We start from the raw sequence: 17,877 nt of genomic DNA on the forward strand, positions 1-17,877 counted from the left end.
AACTTTCTTGTCCCATCATCTGCATATCAGAAGTCTGAAGCCCAAGGGTCATGGGAGGCTATATCCACCGAGGCCTGCAGAGGAGAGTTCGTCCTGCCTCTGCCAGCCCTCAGTGTCCTCTGCAGTCTCTGCCATGTAGTCACATGGCCATGAAATCATATGGCTTCTCCCTGTGTCTCCCCCCTCTCCTATAGGACTGTAGTCACGTTGGATTGGGGTCTACTCTACTGAGGTGTGATCTTGTCTTAACTGCTCCCATCTACAGTGATCCTGTCTCCAGATAAGTTCATGCTCATGGGCATGGGGGTCAGGACTTACCATCTCAATCTGCAGGGTCACAGTTCATTTCATAGAAAAGCCTTTCTGGGGAGCTCAGGGAAGACTTGGTGGCTTGGTGTTTATTTTGGCTGATGGGCAAGGCTGGCTGCAGGCCCTTGGCCATGACTGTTTTATGGTGGATTTGCTTTGTCTCACCTCATAAGTGTTCTGTGCACCCCACAGAGAGGGCTTTGGCTTAGGGCCCAGTGGGCACTGGAGACAGTGAGCCAGGGAACTGCCTCATGGATGGATTTATCTCCACCTCCACAACCTGCTGCTTCCTGTCCGTCATGGCCAGTGGACACCAACCAGTGAGTGCAAGGATGCGGGGACCAAGACTCAGCCTTGCATTCTGGCTTCCTATGTCCCTCACCAAAGGAGCCCAGGCTAGTTCAGTGGCTGCAGGCTGAAGAGGCCATCCTGTGAACCAGGTGACAGGTCTCTTCTCATGGTCATTGTGTCAGACGTGCAGGTGGGATGCTGTGCCTGGCAGTTTCCAGGGTCTTCTCATTGCTGTTGCTGCTGAAGATGTGCACAATGGCGCACCTGTCATATGCTGTCCCCTCACCAGTGCATGATGGCAGGCCTGTCGTCTGCTGACCCCTCACCCATGCACAAAGGTGGGCCTGTCATCTGCTGTCCCCATGCACAATGGTGAGCCTGTAATATACTGTCCCCTTACCCAGGTATGATGGCAAACTTGACACACACTCTCCCCTTACTCATGCATAATGGCAGGCCTGTTGTCTGCTGTCCCTTCACCCATGCACAATGGCAGACTGTCCTCTGCTCTCCTCCTCACTTACCAACCTGCTGTAGAGTTATGTTTCCTTGTCTTGCTGGAGGCCAGTGGTCTCAGGCTGTTGGGGTGAACCTTGTTGTCCAGCTGTTCAGCAGAGGTCCTAGAGGAGCTCAAGTGCTATCGCACTTTTAGGAATAGAGGACACTGGGAAAATCAGGCCACCTCTACATAAAGTTGCTGATGGTGTCCACGTCAGCAATGACTCTCTGTTGAGGGTCTCAGATATTAATATTGCATATGCCTAATGGTTTGGCAAGTATTTACTTAATAGCTCTCCAGAATCAACTTTCAGCTTCTCTATCCTATTTGCACTTCTTCCCCAGGGCCACATGTGTCCACCTCTCCCCAGGTCTCCTCCTAGCTGTCAACGAGGCCATCTTTCCCAGCACCTGCTCTGCGTGTCTCCTCCATCTCATTTGATGGTAGCTGCATCTGCCCAGTTGCTTATTGGGGTCATGCTGGGCTCTTCTCTTTCTTTCACAAACCATGTTCACTCTAATAGAAAAAAAAAAACTTCACAAGGTGTCTGGAATCCAGATGTGTGTCTCTCTCCTCTGCCCCTCTGCTGGGTGATGGCCCTGCCACCTTCCTGGTCTCCTGGAGCCTGCTTCTGGCCCCGCAGCCAGACCTGAAGCACAGTGGACAGCCCACTCCCCTAAGCTCTGAGGGGTCCTTCCGCCTCACCCTGCTCCATCCCTGCTGCCTGCCGGCTTGTCCCAGGGAAGAGGAAGTCCTGAGGATGTTCCGTATTTCCTCTGCTGGGCTGTTTCCCCTTGATGTCCCCCAGGCTCATCCCCTCAGCTCCTACATGTCTTGGGTCCCAACAGCCCCTTCTCCCAAGTCAACCTGCCCCACATCCTGCCCTGTACTCACATCCCACCTGCCCCATATTACAGTCTAAATCACCTGAGTGCTTACCCATCTCTGAGGCCTGCAGTTCACTCTCCGAAGGCTGGAGCTGACTCTGATCTCTCCACATGCCATGCCTCCCTCACGTCTGATCAGTAAACCTTTGAGTATGAACCAGCAGGTGATTTGCTTCACAGTGTCACTGAGAGCTGGGGACTGGGGGGCCTTGTTGCACTTATCCAGCCCCTGGAGGTCAGTGGTGGGTTGAAGATGCTGAGGCTGTGCCCCTCTGACCCTCTTCCCCTCTTCATTTCTAGACCAGCCTTATTGTCACCTGCTACCATGGCTTTGTGGACACTGTGGTGGCCTTAGCAGAGTGCCTCCACGTTGATGTCAACTGGCAGGACAAGGAGGGGAACACGGCTCTAATCCCAGCTGCGCAGGCAGGTAAGAGCTGGCCTTGCCTTCCTCCTGACGCATTGCTCTGGCAGCGTGGCCTGTCATGTCGGAAGGATGGAAATCCATCTGTGCTAACAGGTGCAAAGAGGGTGCTGACAGGTGTGCAGGCAACTCCTCTCTGTGTTGGGGACCATGAGGATATGACCCATCCTGAGGAATGCAGTGTGGGGCAGGCCAGTTCCCAATGGAGCTGGCTTCTTTGGATATGCAGTTGCACCAGAAACCCAATCTCCCCCCCCCTCACCCAGAATGTCACAGCCCAGCCAGCTCTCCGAGAAGTCATGGCTGGGTGCTGTGAACCCACTAGAGGAAGAGACTGGAAGAGACACGACCATGTTTTGGTGACAGCTAAACATGATAGTACATACACTTGGAAGGTGACCTTGCTCTTTACCTATAGTTTTAAAGGAAAACACTAGGAATTGCTTTCTGAGGGCTGTTAGACTATTAGTTAGCATCACAAGGTGAGGCTGAATTATTGAGATGGCTCTGGAAGTGTGTGTTGGTACAGGTCCTCAGGCCTGTTTACTGTCATCTCAGGAGGCCAGCATTTACATTACCATGGCCATATGCATCCTGGCCTCCTCCTTAGATTGTGTTTAGACATTTTTTGAGGTCAATGAGAAACCTGCATTTTCCCTCTCATGGTAACACTTCAGTCTTAACTGAGGTCTTGACCAAGTCTGTAACTAATTTTTTCAAAGAAATTGGCTTCCAATGAATAATCAGACCTTTGTACCCTCAGGCTCCACATCAATCATGGGTAGAAAATATTTTACAAAGTTTGTACTGAACACATTCATATTTTTTTCATGTTATTATTCCCTAAACAATTCAGTGTAACAATGATTTAAATGATTTTAATGTAGTATTTATGTTGAAGTAGGTGTTATCAGTAATCTAGAGATTTGAAGTGTGCAGGCAGATGTATAAGTTATATGCAAATACTATGCCATTTTCTATAAGGCATGTAGGCCTCGAAGTCCCTGAGGAGGGACAACTGTGTATCTGTCTCATCAGTCAAGACCTCAAATGCAGGTAATTCAGCTGCCTCAGAATGAACCAGAAAGAGAAGGGTTTGTTTATTAAGAAACTTAAGGTAGTTCACGAACAGGGCCCAGGGCCAAGAAGCCAGAGGAAATGCTCCAAACCACACTGTCCCTTGACCTTGGTAAGGGAGTGTCTGCTGTTGTCCCCAAAGACAGACCTCCTGTCCCTTCTTGTTACCTTGGCTTCTGTGTCAGTGCTTGCCTGGGTGGATCTGATTGGGGTCCCTAGGAAAACTGGAAACATTATACAATTGTTTTATTTGGCAGAGTGGGCGGTGGTCTGTGCACCCTTCTTGTCCTTCAGGACACAGGGCAGAGGGCTCCCGAAACTCAGAAAGGACCGGGGTTTGTGCTAACACCTGTTTCCCTAAGTGTGGTCTCCATTGAGGACTCCAGGTACTGCAAGCCGAGGTCACAACTTTGAGAACAGCAAGCATGTCAGAGGCCATGGTGAGGTGCTTGGTGATCAGAACCTCTGGTGGGCCAGGCACCGTGCCAGGGACCAGGACTCACAGCAAGGGGAGGCTTTGTCCTTAAGTCATTTTCTAGCTAACAGGACAGAAATAGAGGTGGAACCCAGCACTGTCTGTTGGAGTTCTGATGAAGGGGTGCCCTGGGTGTCATGGAATAAGATCACTCCATCTCGCCTGGATGTTCAGGGCAGGGATTGCTGAAGAGGTGGTTTGAGTCCAGTGTTCTAGAAGTCAGAGGCAGATCCTTTGATACAATGGTTTGCAAAGCCCTGGGGCTGAGCTGGAGCTGAGAGAATCTCAAAAATAGATGGCCTGAGGGACAGAGCAGGTGGTGTGGTGGTAGGATGAAGTTACCTGGGAGAGATGAGAGGCCCCTGAAGAATGCAGGTACCTGATCACTAAGGGTCTGATGCAAGGGGATGCATTCCAGTGGCATGGGGCCTAGTGTATGCTGATGGAGCCCCAGAGGTTCCAGAGTGTGTGGCTGGAGCACTGTTGTCAGAGGATGTGAGGTGGGCACTGGAGAAGGGTGAGTGGGGGGGCATTGTGGTCAGGCATCTGCCCAGGGTCAACGCTGGCTGCAGAGGGGACAGAGAACAGGGAGTGGGAGACACACAGGCTTTGTTCTGGCCATGGGGCCTTTGAAATGCTGTGAGACATGAAGTGAGCAGACCTGGCTGGCGGTGGAGAGGACAGCAGTGCCCTTGCTGTCCCTTTTGGCAACAGCTGGGTTTACTGGGATGGGGGACCCTGAGGGCTAAGGATGGGGTAGGATCCTGAGCAGTGTAAGAATGTGAGGGAACAATGCTCCTTTTCTGAATAATTTGTGAGAGTGTTCACTGGGACTGTTTAAAACTGTTTTTATTTTGTATTCACATATAAGTAAAATTTATCTGAAAAAATAGCACACCCCTCCCTCCCTTCCTTCCTTCCTCATTTCCTTCATTTCCTTTAGTCTCACAGAGAAAGAGGTGGAGCCCAGCCTGCTCTCTGCATCTCTGTTATGGTTTGGGGGGGGTCCCCCCAAAGCTCACATGTGGAACAGTGCAAGAAGGTTCAGAGGAGAAATGACGGGGTTGTGAGAAACTTAACCAGTCAGTGATTAATCCCCTGAAGGAATTAACCAAGTGGCAGCTGCAGTGGTGGGTGTAGCCAGAGAAGGTGGGAGTGGGTGGAGGGGTGGGCCTAAAGGCATGGCTTGGGGCGGTATCTGGCCAGTGGTCTCTCTGCCTTCTGATCACCATGTGAGCTGCTTCCCTCTGCCATCCTCTTCCACCATGATACCCTGCTGAGCACTGAGCCCTGAGTAATGGAGCTGGCCTTCTATGGACTAATACCTCTGAAACTGTGAGCCTTCAATTAAACTTTCCTTCTCTAAATTGTTCTGGTCAGATCTTTCAGTCCCAGCAGTGAAAAAGCTAAAACAGTGCCCTACTTGGAGGAGCTCCCACCCTCCCTTGACACTGGGAGAGGAATCCAAAACCCCCACTGTGTGCGCCTCAGTCCTTTTTGTGTTAGTCTGAGTTAAACTCAGTATTTTTCCTTTAGGAAACTCCCCCACCCCCATCTCTGGCTCCGGGTTTGCCTTGTTTTGTTTGTGCCCCCCTTGGGTGTCTCACCTGTGATGACACTACTGTCCCTGCCCAGCCTCCTCTGCAGCACAGTGGGACCCTGCACCACTCAGGTGAGTGGCTGAAAGGCCCTGGGTGAACCTGAGACATTCATGTGACCAGGACAGTGGCCTCTGCCTTCTCCTCCTTCCTCCAGAAGGATTGTCTGGGGATCAAAGAGGAAGACCTGCAGAGCAGGAAGCTTCCCAGGGCCTGGCTTCCTCCTTTGCCACCTCCCGACACACCCTGGTCCCTCTGGAGGCCTCTTGAGAGTGAGACCCACAAGAGTACCGTTCCCTTTCAGAGCACGCCACCATCACCAACTACCTGTTGAACTATTTCCCTGGTCTTGACCTTGAAAGGAGAAATGTGTTTGGCTTCACCGCCCTGATGAAAGCAGCTATGCAGGGCCAGACAGAGTGCATCAGAGCACTGATGCTTGAAGGTACGTGCCTCTTGTCCCTCGCACCTGTGGACCCTGGAAATAACTGACTCCTTTAAAGAACGTCCCTCAAAGAGATGAATCATCCCCATGGAAACAGCCTGGCAGATGCCTCGAAGAAAAGGGTCTTTGTTGAGGTGATGACAGTTTTCAGGGTTGCAGAGGGGGTCACAGCCAGCCACTTGCAGGTCAATGCTGAACTCTGAGAAGTGACACCTTCCCTTGCCCTTGGCTTCCTCCACACACCCACATCTGCTCCCAACCCTCTGCACATCTGCTCTTCAGAAATGTGCATTATGGTCTTGTCCCTGGGCCGATGTCTGTTGAAGTGGGCACAGGAAGGGGTGGTCTGGGCCAGGCTGCCTCCTGCTTGCTGGCAGTTGGAGCTGCAGGATGATGTGTTGTGTGGCAGTTTCCAGAGTCAGTGGAAAGTTCCAGGCTTCAGCTTGGGATCAACAGGGCAGCCCACTTTGTCCCTTAGGTCCTTATAAGCCTGGAGAAGACACTCACCGGTCCCCATCTGCAAAATGGGGGTAATGACCTCTTTCTGTCCCTTCTGCCTGAGGATGAAATAGTTTATAAACTCTCAAGAGCTATGCAGTTTTAATGAGTTACTAAACCAAATTCCTTTTGATGAACCTCTAATTCTTTTCTTGACTTGAAACTGGGGTCAGGGATAGTCTTTAGTGCAACCTCACCAGGTTATTTTGAGAATTAAGGGAGAAGATGGGTCTAAGTACATGTAATGCACTCAATATCCAATAGCTGTTGCTCATATTCATTTGCTGCCTTAATTTATCTTTATTTTTGGCTGTGGCACTGGGGTCAGCCAATTCTGCTTAGTGCTACGAGTTCCTGAAGAGCTGACATTTTTTCTTAGTCCATTTTTGCTGCTATAGCAAAATACCAGATGGGATGATTTATAAACAATATGTTTATTGCTCACAGTTCAGAGGCAGGGAAACCAAGATCAAGGCAACAGCAGACTGATGTCCAGTGGGGGCCTGTTCCGTCTTGTCATGTCCTCCCTGTTGGAAGGGCTGGGGGCACCCTCTAGCCTCTTACATGAGGGCACCAATCCCATTCCTGAGGCCCATGCTATGACCAAGCACCTCCTAAAGCCCCCACCTCTTTATACCATCCCCTTGTGTATGGCGTGCCACACATATGAAGTCTGGGGGGGGCAACATTCAGATGGTGGTTCTCCTGGGAATGCCATCAGAGCTCTTCCAGATCCTGTCTCCTCCATTAATGCTCCTTCTCTGTCACAGGACCCCCAGCTGGCTCCCCGTTTAGTTGTCATGGGTTCCCAGTTGCCTCTGGCTTGTGACAGTTTGTCTTCACATATTGTTTATGAGCCTGTATTGTATGAGCATTGTATGAGCCTGTTTTTCTTTCATCCATCTGGGATTTGGGGATTTACAACTTAATTTTTTTCTTCCTGCTTTAAACTCCATGTCTTACAGGATGCTATAGGACAAATGAACTCAAAGAACAAGGATGGAGGTTTTGAAGATTGCAAATCTACTTAGAAATATAAAAAGATCATAACTAAAATTAATCACATTGGTTGTGCTTTTGATTCAGTGGCAGCTTTAGTTTTGAAAAGCAAGATCTCAGTTTCAGCAGAGTTTAGGCCCTGACTGTCCTGTATCAGTGAGAAGTGGTCCCTCCTAATTAAATGGTGATTGTAGGATGTTCTTGTGAGTGGCAGAAGTTTCATCTGCTTTCATTACTTTTGGGTTGAGTTTTAATTGAGTGCAGATTTTTAGTAATTTACTTTTTCAACTGACAGTGTATGGGTGTCAATCACATCAAATACATTTTTCCCAACAAGTTAATTTGAATTACCAACTTTTTTTCCCTTTTAGTGGGGGGTCAATTGCCTTCTAATTGCCCTGGAAAATATGAGGGGCTCAGTCTCACTATCATTGTCATTTTGTCTTCTTTGGGTCTCTTAGAAGTTTCCAGCATTTGCTGCAGTAGTTATAGGATTACAAAAATGCCCTCCACATCTCTTGGGGAGATAGTGCTGGGGGCGATGGGCTGGGTGTTAAGGTCACCTCTACCCCCCAGTTGTGGTTACAGATTAGACATCGGGTCTGTAGATGCTCTTCCCTGTCACCTTTGGGAGTTCTCCTCCAGTGAAGTTTGAAGCCCTTGTGGGCACAGGCCCTCACCTGTCCATGCCTCGGGCTTCCCTCTGCACTGTGCTGAGGGTAAGTGACCCAGAAAGCCAGGCCCAGGCTTCAACCCAGCTCCATACCTGCAGCAGTCTCTTGCCTTTCTGGACCGTGGTTTCCTCTTCTCTGGGATGGAAGCCATGATGGCGCTGAGGGAGGTAGCTCTCTCCTGCCAGGGCCACCCTAGATGCCTGCCATCAGGGCATGTTACCATTATTAGGGAGTTTATGTATTCTGTAGTTATTCATTAAGTGAATAAAAGAACAAGGCATATTTTTCTCTTTGAAAAATATCCTGTGATGAGATCTTTAATTTACTAGGGTAGTAAGCATGTAACTTAGGGGTTTCTTAACCTTGGCTTGATTTGAGATTTGGGGCCAGATAAGTCATGTTGTGGAGGTGGGGGGAGGTTCTGACAACTGTAGGTTGTTCAGTGATGTCCCTCGTCTCTACCCTCTATATGGCTGAAGTATCCCCAGTCTTGACAGCCATAAATGTCCCAGGCACTGCCAAACATCCTCTGTGGGGTGAGGGGGTGAGGACAGGGACTACTGATATAGCTAATAAGTGAGAAAGGATGAATAAAGAGAAGATCTTTTTGTTCTTAGATATGTTTCTCCCTCCCAGCTGGTTCTATGTTGTCTAAAATAAAGATGAGACCTTTTCCATGGAGCATTCAAGCTGCCCCCTTAGGCTTTAGTTTGGAGTGGTCATTTGCTATTGTCACTAAGTTAGATTACAATTATCAACTATTTTTATGTCTCTTATTTCCATTTAAACATATCCATATCAGGAGAACTTAACACATTGAAAGTTCCCAACAGCCTGAGCATTTCTTTTAGATTGACAGACCCTTCAACATGGAGTAAGTCTATGTATAGCTTAGGAAGGTTACCCAGGAGTTAACTGCAAAACTGTCATCCTGTGATAATTTGAAAAGTAAAGTGTGCAACCATTACTACATAAAAAAAAAACATGCCTTTCCAAGTTCTTCAGATAAGGTGATCTTTGTTTCCTGAATGTTTTTCTACTCCTTAGTTTCTGAGTTGCAGTTTATTTTCAATAGCAAACATTTCAGCTTATACATGATGAATGATCAAATTGGATGAAACCCTCAACTGTTTAGATTTTCTCACCATCTGTAATGTACAGGTACAGATCAGCTTGGGTCTGCATTGTTCAGTAGAACAAAAGATTGTTAGAAGTGCCAGAAATTTTAATTTAAATAAAAAATATAACCAGATTCTGGAAACCTGATTCAGTGGGTCTTTGGGTTTGGCTTCTCAATACAGTCGTCTGTGCTGATGACAATCCCAAGGGAGGCAGCAGGACCTTGTTGGTTCAGTGGAATATTAATATCCCAGAGTGACAAGTCTAATTAAATTGGTTGGCTCTGAGAAGCCGCATGGAGGACAAAATTTTTTTATGGAGATTGCCGGTTCCAGGTTGCTTTTGAGAGCCCCTGTTTATACTGAAGTGCGGTATAAAATAAGGCTGCTGCCTTGGGAGGAGAAACATTCAAAGGCCCGCATCTTGCATAATTCCAGAGAGCCAGAAAAGACACTGTGCTCTTGCTCCATGGTCCTGCTCATCTCTGGCAAGCCCTGACTAGACTTCTGGTAAACCAGGGACTTATATTAAGACATTGCTTTCTGTTTATGAGGAAAACGGGAAATTTTTGTGAACTGAGAATTTGTCACACTGGAGTTGTTTCATGTTATTAGAGAAAAATTAACTCAGGAAATTCATACCCCACCCCTTCATCCCCAAAACAAACCCTGAGACAAGGACTTGAGGACAAATAGATTTTTTCAAAGGTTGCTTTTGGGAAGCAGCCTGGCAGGGTGCGGGTGGGGGGAGTGAGTTGGGAAGAGACAATGCTAATTCAGTGACCTCGGGCTCCTGAGCAGTTGCTGGTGGGTGACTGGGACTCAGCCCTGCTGGGCCCTCTGAGAGATGAGCAGAATCCATCTGGGAGATACCCCAAGGGACAAGGACACTGGGGGATTTATCTTCCAATTCTGGCCCCCCATGGGGGCAGGGTACACTTTTCCCACTTTCTGTGCCATGGAGGTAGCTCCTCAGTCCCACTGGGCTGGACAGCAGGCTTTCTTCCGTGACCCTGCAATCCTGACTTGCTGAGCTGATTACACAACCAGTGCCCCAGACACAGGCTAGAGGTGGCCCAACAGGAAGCTGGCAAGGGCTGGCCCACCCTTGTGGTGTGTCACCTCCTGTGGCAGGAGGGCAGCCTAGGCTGGGCTGCCTAGGAAGGATGCCTTCAGGGTGGGGGCTGGTGGAGAAGAAAAAAGAAAGTGACTACTGCGCCCACCTCCCACTGTCCTCGGGGGCCTGGCCTGACTCCCAGGGAAAGTGAACTGAGAGGGCTGGAACATCATTTTTCCCCTTTGGCACTAGTTTGAGATGTTTTCCACTGCAGTAGCAGAAATCCTCACTTTGAGAGTGGATTATACAGGTGTCTTTTCCTCATATCTCACTAGGAGTCTTAAGGTTGGTGGTCACTGTCCAAAGCTGGCCTTGGTTCAGAGAAGACAACATGGATCTGATTTTCTTCTCCTATTCATCAATTCCCTTAGCTTCTTGCTTTTTCACCTCTTGATTCCAAGACAGTCACCAGACATCTGGTAGGAGACAGTGGCAACAGAAACAAGTACACTTGTCCCTGTTCTCAGGAGGTGAATACCCCATAGGGCTCTGGCCAGCACAAGGTTGCTTGGACACAGGCAGCCGGACAAATGGGAAAAAGACTTCAGTCATTAGGTTAGACCAATGGTTCATAATCAGGGATGATATTGCCCCCCAGGTGACATTTGGCAACAGCTGGATACATTTCTGGTTGTGACAGCTGGTGGGGTGCTACTGATATCTCTTGAGTAGTCACCAGAGGTGCTGTTAAAAGTCCTTCACTGCACAGGAGAGCCCTCACCACAAGCATGGCCCAAAATGTCAATAATACTGAGGTTGGGCAGTCTTAGGCTAGACCATTATGATCCATTGCCTAGAACTGAGTATGTTGCTTTCAATACAATAGAGGATGATTTTGTGCAGACAACTCTTAGCTATCAGCAAGGTGGCAAGTGGACCCATTGGCAAGAGCCCACCCTTGGTCCACAGCTTTGAGCACTATTGGGTAGGAGGCAAGGATGCTGGTGGTGTCCTGGGAGAAGATGGACACAGTGGCATTTTGGAATTTCTCTATATCCATTTAAAGGTATTCAAGTAAAACGTTAATCATCAGTACAGTTGATCCTCCCAAGTCCTAGGTTCTGTTTCATGGATGCAGGCAACTACACATATAAAATATCTCTAAAAAATGCATTTGTATGGAACCAGTACAGACCTGTTACCTTGTCACAGGTCACTAGACAATACAGCCTAGCAACTGTTTACAAAGCATTTACCTTGCCTTAGGTTTTATAACTAATCTAGAAATGGTTTGGTGTCTATGGAAGTGCATGGGTTATATGCAAAGATCATGCCATTTTCTACAAGGGAGTTGAGCATCCTTGAAATTTGGTGTCCATGGGGGTCTTGGAATCAATCACCTGTGGACACTGAAGGGTAGCTGTGCTTGTTATTCATAATTTACTTGCTATGTCCTGGCCATCAATGTCACCCTTAGAAGTGGTTCCTTAGAAAGTGAATCCCTAATTAAGCACCACTCAGATCCTAAAACTGCATGGCAGTCACAATGGCTCTTGTTCTTTGGGGTGTTTTTATTTTCTGAGCATTTTGAAAAGGTGGGGACAACAGGAAGAAGAATGCTGCGCTTTGGACAGCTGTTCCTTTCATTTTTCCATTAGCATTTGAAAAATGTCTCTTTCATGCAGTGTTCATTAAGATTTTAAGTTTGCAGGGTTTTTTTCCCCTTTTTTAAGTGACATGCAATTAATTAAGGTTTAATGTGCCATCTATTTTCTGCAATGATATTTTTTACTGCCCCCTTTTCATTTTAGTCAGTTTATAAATTGTACTCTAACTAATGAGTTCTCCTGATTTCTGGTTCCAAATAATTACCACTCTTGTAAGATGGCTATTCTTTAATGTGTCACAGAATTAAGACCATTAGCAGGTGAGCTCAGGTGAGCCAGGTCTTCCTGGCTATGAGGCCACTGTGGGCTGGCAGGGCAGGGAATTGGCAGTGCCCCCCCTCCTGGCTCCTGCGTCTGCCCCTGCCTCTCTCAGCTCAACACGTATTGATCAGCCACTGCAGGTCAACACCTGGGTCTGTGTGGGACATAAATGAAGCTGCCTCTGTCAGGCCTGTCTCCAGGGAGCTCACAGACTAGATAATTGCCCTAATTTTTCACATTGCTTTGCCAGTAGAGATATGACTAATGAGACTTGAAATCCTGAATGATTTCTAACTGTATGTGGGGTGAGTTTGGGTCAAGATTAACAGCAACTATGTAATAATTTCTACATTGCCAAGTTGAAATTTATGCATATTTCACCAGGATGATTTGGAGTTTAATGTTGGAATGTGTGTATGTGGGGGGGGTAGTGGGTAGAATGGAGAGACATTCAGGAAGACGTTTGGGATACATCATTAAAGATTCTCTAGACAATCAGAACTGATAGGTTGCATAAATTAAGAGATTTATTTTAGGTAATTGGCTCATGCAGTTGTGGGGGTTGGTAAGTCTAAAATTTGTAGGCTAGGCCCACAGGTAGGAGTTAATACTGAAGTCTAGATGCAGAACTTTTCCTTTTATTCCATGTTTTTTGTTGGTGCATTATATTTTTATGTTTTATTTATTCTACTTAGTTATACATGACATCAGAATATATTTCAATTAACTGTACACAATGGAGCATAACTTTTCAGTTCTTTGGTTGTACATGATGTAGAGTTGTACCATTCATGCCATTATACATATATCTAGGGTAATGATGTCTGTCTCATTCCACCATCTTTCCTGCCCCATGCCCCCTTCCCTCCCCCACCCTCCTCTTTGCCTAATCCAAAGTTTCTCCATTCTTCCCTTGCCCTCCCACCCCCACCATTATGAATCAGCACCCACTAATCTGAGAAAACTTTCTGCCTTTGGTTTTATGGGACTGGCTTACTTTACATAGCATGATATTCTCCAGCTCTATCCATTTACATACAAATGCCATAATTTTATTCTTTTTAATGCTGAGAAATAGTCCATTGTGTATACATACCAGTCTCTTTATCCACCCATCTACGGATGGGCATCTAGGTGGGTTCCACAGATAAGCTATTGTGAATTGAGCTGCTATAAACATTGATGTGGCTGCATCACTGTAGTATGGTGTATTATAATTATATATAACGATGGTATTTGCTGTTGCATATTCATATATGAATGCAACAAGAACTTTTTCTTCTCTAGGAAATTCGAGTCTATACTCTTAAGGCAGTCAATGATTGGATGAGGCCTAGCCACTACTTTGGGGTTGATATCCTTGACTTAAAGATAACTGATTAGAAGGTGTTAGCCAAAGCTACATGATCCCTTGAGGCCACACCTAGATTAGTGTTTGATTAAAGCACTGGATGTTCTAGTGTAGCCAAGCTGACACAGAATACTGACCATCACATCTGCCCTGCTGGGTGGTTGTTAGCACACAGAGCTGAGTGCAGGGGACCCAAGGCGCTCCCTGGAGCTCTCTACTTCCTGGAGCTTGCCGGCTTTGCAGCCCAGGCAGGCACCAAGCCACTGTGATCATCATTCATTCTGTAATGAACCTTTGTTATAGGCATGCCTCCCACCTGCCAGGATTAGATGTGTTGCAGAAGAAAAATGCATAAGATATGGCCTCTGTTTTGGAATAGCCCACTGTCTGGTCTATAGGAATATGGGCTGCAGTACCCTAACCAGTTAACTATCTAGTGGAAGAGGTGAAGGAACACCATTTCCCACAAAAGAGGACCCACAGCAGCCCTGCAAATGAAATGACAGAAGAAATGGTACCGAGTGCCTTGCAAGTGACTGTTACTGTTAGCATTTAGAGCACTCCAGCTGCATCATCAAGTGATCTCAAGACATTGTTGTTGTCTAGTCATGTCTCCATTGGCAGAGAGCTATGGAATCTTCTTTCTTTCTTTTGGGTACCAAGGATTGATCTCAGAGGCACTCAACCACTGAGCCACATCCCAAGCCCTATTGTGTATTTTATTTAGAGACAGGGGCTCACTGACTTGCTTAGTGCCTTGCTATTGCTGAGGCTGGCTTTGAACTTGCCATCAATCCTCCTGCCTCAACCTCCCGAGCTGCTGAGATTACAGGAGTGAGCCACTGTGCTCCGCTGGAATCTTATTTATTAAAAAGAAAAAAATCCTGATTTAGATTCAGACAAATTTTTATTTAGAAAAGACAAAAACATCAAATGATGTATGAGAAACCTTTTCTTGTTGCAGTGGTAAATGCAGTAGGTGACTGTCACATGCAGGTGGCAGTGGCTCCAGGATAGAGCTTGTTATTAGGTTTTGGAAATTTAACCTTTGTTCCATTCTTTGAATTGCTGCTGTACCCACCGATTTGTGCTTCTTGTTTTTCAGGGGCAGATGTACACGCCCAGCCGCCTGCAGGATGTCACCCCAGGAGTGGGCTGCTTACACAGGCAGGGTGGAGGCCATCTAGCTCATGCAGAGGCTGCTGGAACGACCCTTCCCTGAACAGTTTGGGGAGAAGTACAAGCTAGAGCTGCCACTGACCACGGAGGCGGTTCTGAAGCCTGTAGCCTCCAAAAACTGCTTGCAGAGGCTCACTGAATTCGTGCAGTATGCGCTGACCTCGCGCTCAGGCCGGGGCCTGGAGGATGGGGGCGTCCTTGACCATATGGTCAGGATGACCACAAGCCTTTATAGTCCTGCTGTGGCCATCATCTGCCAAACTGTATGTCCTGAGGACCCTCCCTGTGTTGGAAAACGGCGACTGGCAGTGCAAGAAATCCTGGCAGCTAAGGGGGACCAGGACACCCTTGCCCAAGAGAGGGATGAGGCAGAAGGAGCTGAATAGCAATTTCGGACTTCTGAGTTGGTGGGGGCTCCGGAGAGGAGGCTCCAAGACACAGTCCCCTGTCTCCCTACCTGCCAGGGGCCCAGGGGTCAGCCACTGCTCGGTGAAAGGCCAGCCTCCTGCCCTTGCAGCTCCTGTGCCGGAGCAGTGTGCGGCCAGAAGTGGTGGTCCCCAGGGTCTGCATCAGCAAGGTGCCTGAGGCCCACCTTCCAACCAGAGTGCATAGGCCGCAAGGGCAGCGCCAAGGACAGCACCCACCTGCAGATCCCCAAGTGGCGGTACAAGGAGGCCAAGGAAGAAAAGAAGAAGGCAGAAGAGGCCGAGAGGAAGCACCAGGAGGAAGCTCAGAAAGACAAGTGGGCACCGCGCTGGAGGAAAAGGACTTGAAGGGGTTGACGGGCAGAGGGCCAGTGTCGGGCTAGCGCTGCGGGCGGGGGGGGGGGGGGAGTCGCAGAGCCCCGGAAGGGAGGAAGGCGGGAGCTGGGGCGTGGCATGACTGTGGAGAAGGTGGAGGAGAGGCGCTGGGGAGGCTGCCCCCCTGATGGACGCTCAGAGGTGAGCGCCAGGCTCCTGCAGTGTGCTCATACTGTGCTGGGCCACCTCTCCTGACAGCAGCCTTCTGGGATCCCAGGAAGTGGTCAAGTGTTCCCAAGAGGGAGCTGGGAACAGCACGTATTGATTTGCCTAACCGTCCTTCCCCTAGCAATCAATACATCTAGCGGGCAATACACTTAATCTCTCCCTTTAGAGAACCACAATTAAGAATTTTTAAAAACCAATTTATCAAAGGGCAGGGTTTTTGTATAATTTTGTACTTTTAATCATTATATACCAATCTGCAGCATTTTACAAATGATGGGGATGTTTGTATTTAAGGCAGTTTTAATATATGAGTCTGAAGACCCCTGGTTTAAAATGCTGTATCTAGCAATAAATATTTGTGAGAGCTGTATGAATTCACACAATTCATGGGATTCTCCTTTTTGCCATTGGTTTTGGCTTTTGCCTTTCCATCTCATTGTGGGTGTGCTTTGGTGTAGATTTTCCTATTTGATTAATTGATGCTAAATATTTGTTTTTATTTGATGGAGGCATTGACTTTTACAGCAAAATTATCAAATGAAATAGTTCACATTTCAGTGTCTTATTTTAAATCTCTTTTGTTCATACAGTAATAATAATGAAAATCATTGTTAAATTATTAGGAAACAATGCATTAACTGCATTTCTTGCTAGACTCATTTTAAACAGGGCACTTTGGATAAACTGCATAGGAAATCTTTTATTGGCTATAAGAGAAAAAAATGTCTTTTAATAAGTGGGGTGAGCTCAACAAATGATTACTGAAAATACAAAATTAAGTCTTACGTGCTCTTAGATAAGTCAAATCTGTATATCCTTAAAATGTAAAAATTCAGGAAAGATAGGATCCCAGAGGGATGGAACTGCTGAAGGGGGCAGGAGGGTGATTTATAGGAACAGGAGGCTAGAACTGAGTTTTAACAAGCTTGTTTTGGGCAAATTTCTAGGAGAATTTTCATTTTCAGGGCAGCCCTCTCATCCAGGCTCTAGTGGAGTTTACTTCTATTTCTCCTTTGATGATTGTCCCTGATCTTTAGTTCATCCTTACGCCAACTGTATAAGATGTCCAGGATGTGGGGACTTTGGCAGGATGCAGATGTGATTTGCCTGGGCCCTGAGCTCTCAAGGGAGTTTTCTGTCTATGCTTTTATCTCCAAAAACTGACAAATTCTTACTGGGTCTTAGAATATCTGTCACACATGCACTTTATTTAAATATTTAATTGAAATACTGGGAACCATGGATTCAAAAACTATCATAGACTGTTTGGAAGCTCCTTACTATAACCCTGGATACATGCTGACACACACTTATCTGTCTCATGACGCAGGCAGAGGGTGGATCTGGGTTCTCCTTGCGGCTTCCCATCAGCACCTTCGGGGTGTTGACCAATGGGGGATCTCATGCCAGCCCTTCCCCACTTATCAGATCATAAGGCTGTGCCCAGGATGTTGGAGAGACTGGTGAGATAAAAATACTGTGTTTCAGAATCAGATTTTAGCATGTTTCTTCTTAAACCCAGAAAGACATCAAGATGAATGCCACAGAATCCTGGACCCACCTTTAGAACTACGCAAATTACTTGGTTGTAGATCACCCCTGTGGCTTGGAAGTTGGATTTGACCACATCTTCTTGACCTCAGTTATCTTTGGAGGTTGTCTTTTCTGGGTCCCTGGAATTGTGGCATCTCCGTGCCATGTCTGTAGAATCCACAGCTTCACCTAGCTTGCCACAGCTCCTCCCTCATCAGCTGAGTGCCCAGCCAGGCAATGCCAAATGGCCTCTAATCTGTGACATTCAATACTGAGTGCCCTGAGGACCACCAGGCAGTTTGTCAACATTTCTTGCCTTTACCCCTACTGCGGAGGCTGGCACTGTGTTGTTCTGGGGGAGAAGAACCCCAGTGTTTGAGTTCCCAGGAGAGTACACTGCAGCTTGTGTTGAGAACTGCAGCTTCTCCTATCACTTGGGGGTTGCTCTTCCTGGACACCCATCCTGAGCTCCCACAAAAGACTCTAACTTTGTAAGAAAGTCAAATTGTCATTGGAACAGCCAGTGTTAGGCAGTGTCTGTTCTGGCTGATTTGGCATCTGCCTACC

At 47.3% G+C, this 17,877-nt stretch overlaps 1 pseudogene; it reads left to right on the top strand.

The window, feature by feature from the left end:
* Positions 1–608: 608 nt before the first annotated feature.
* LOC144372868 (ankyrin repeat domain-containing protein 33B-like) lies at positions 609–15,582 on the top strand (annotated as a pseudogene).
* Positions 15,583–17,877: the final 2,295 nt, after the last annotated feature.

This window comes from Ictidomys tridecemlineatus, unplaced genomic scaffold (assembly GCF_052094955.1).
Source record: "Ictidomys tridecemlineatus isolate mIctTri1 unplaced genomic scaffold, mIctTri1.hap1 Scaffold_178, whole genome shotgun sequence".
In the NCBI taxonomy this organism is placed as follows: domain Eukaryota; kingdom Metazoa; phylum Chordata; class Mammalia; order Rodentia; family Sciuridae; genus Ictidomys; species Ictidomys tridecemlineatus.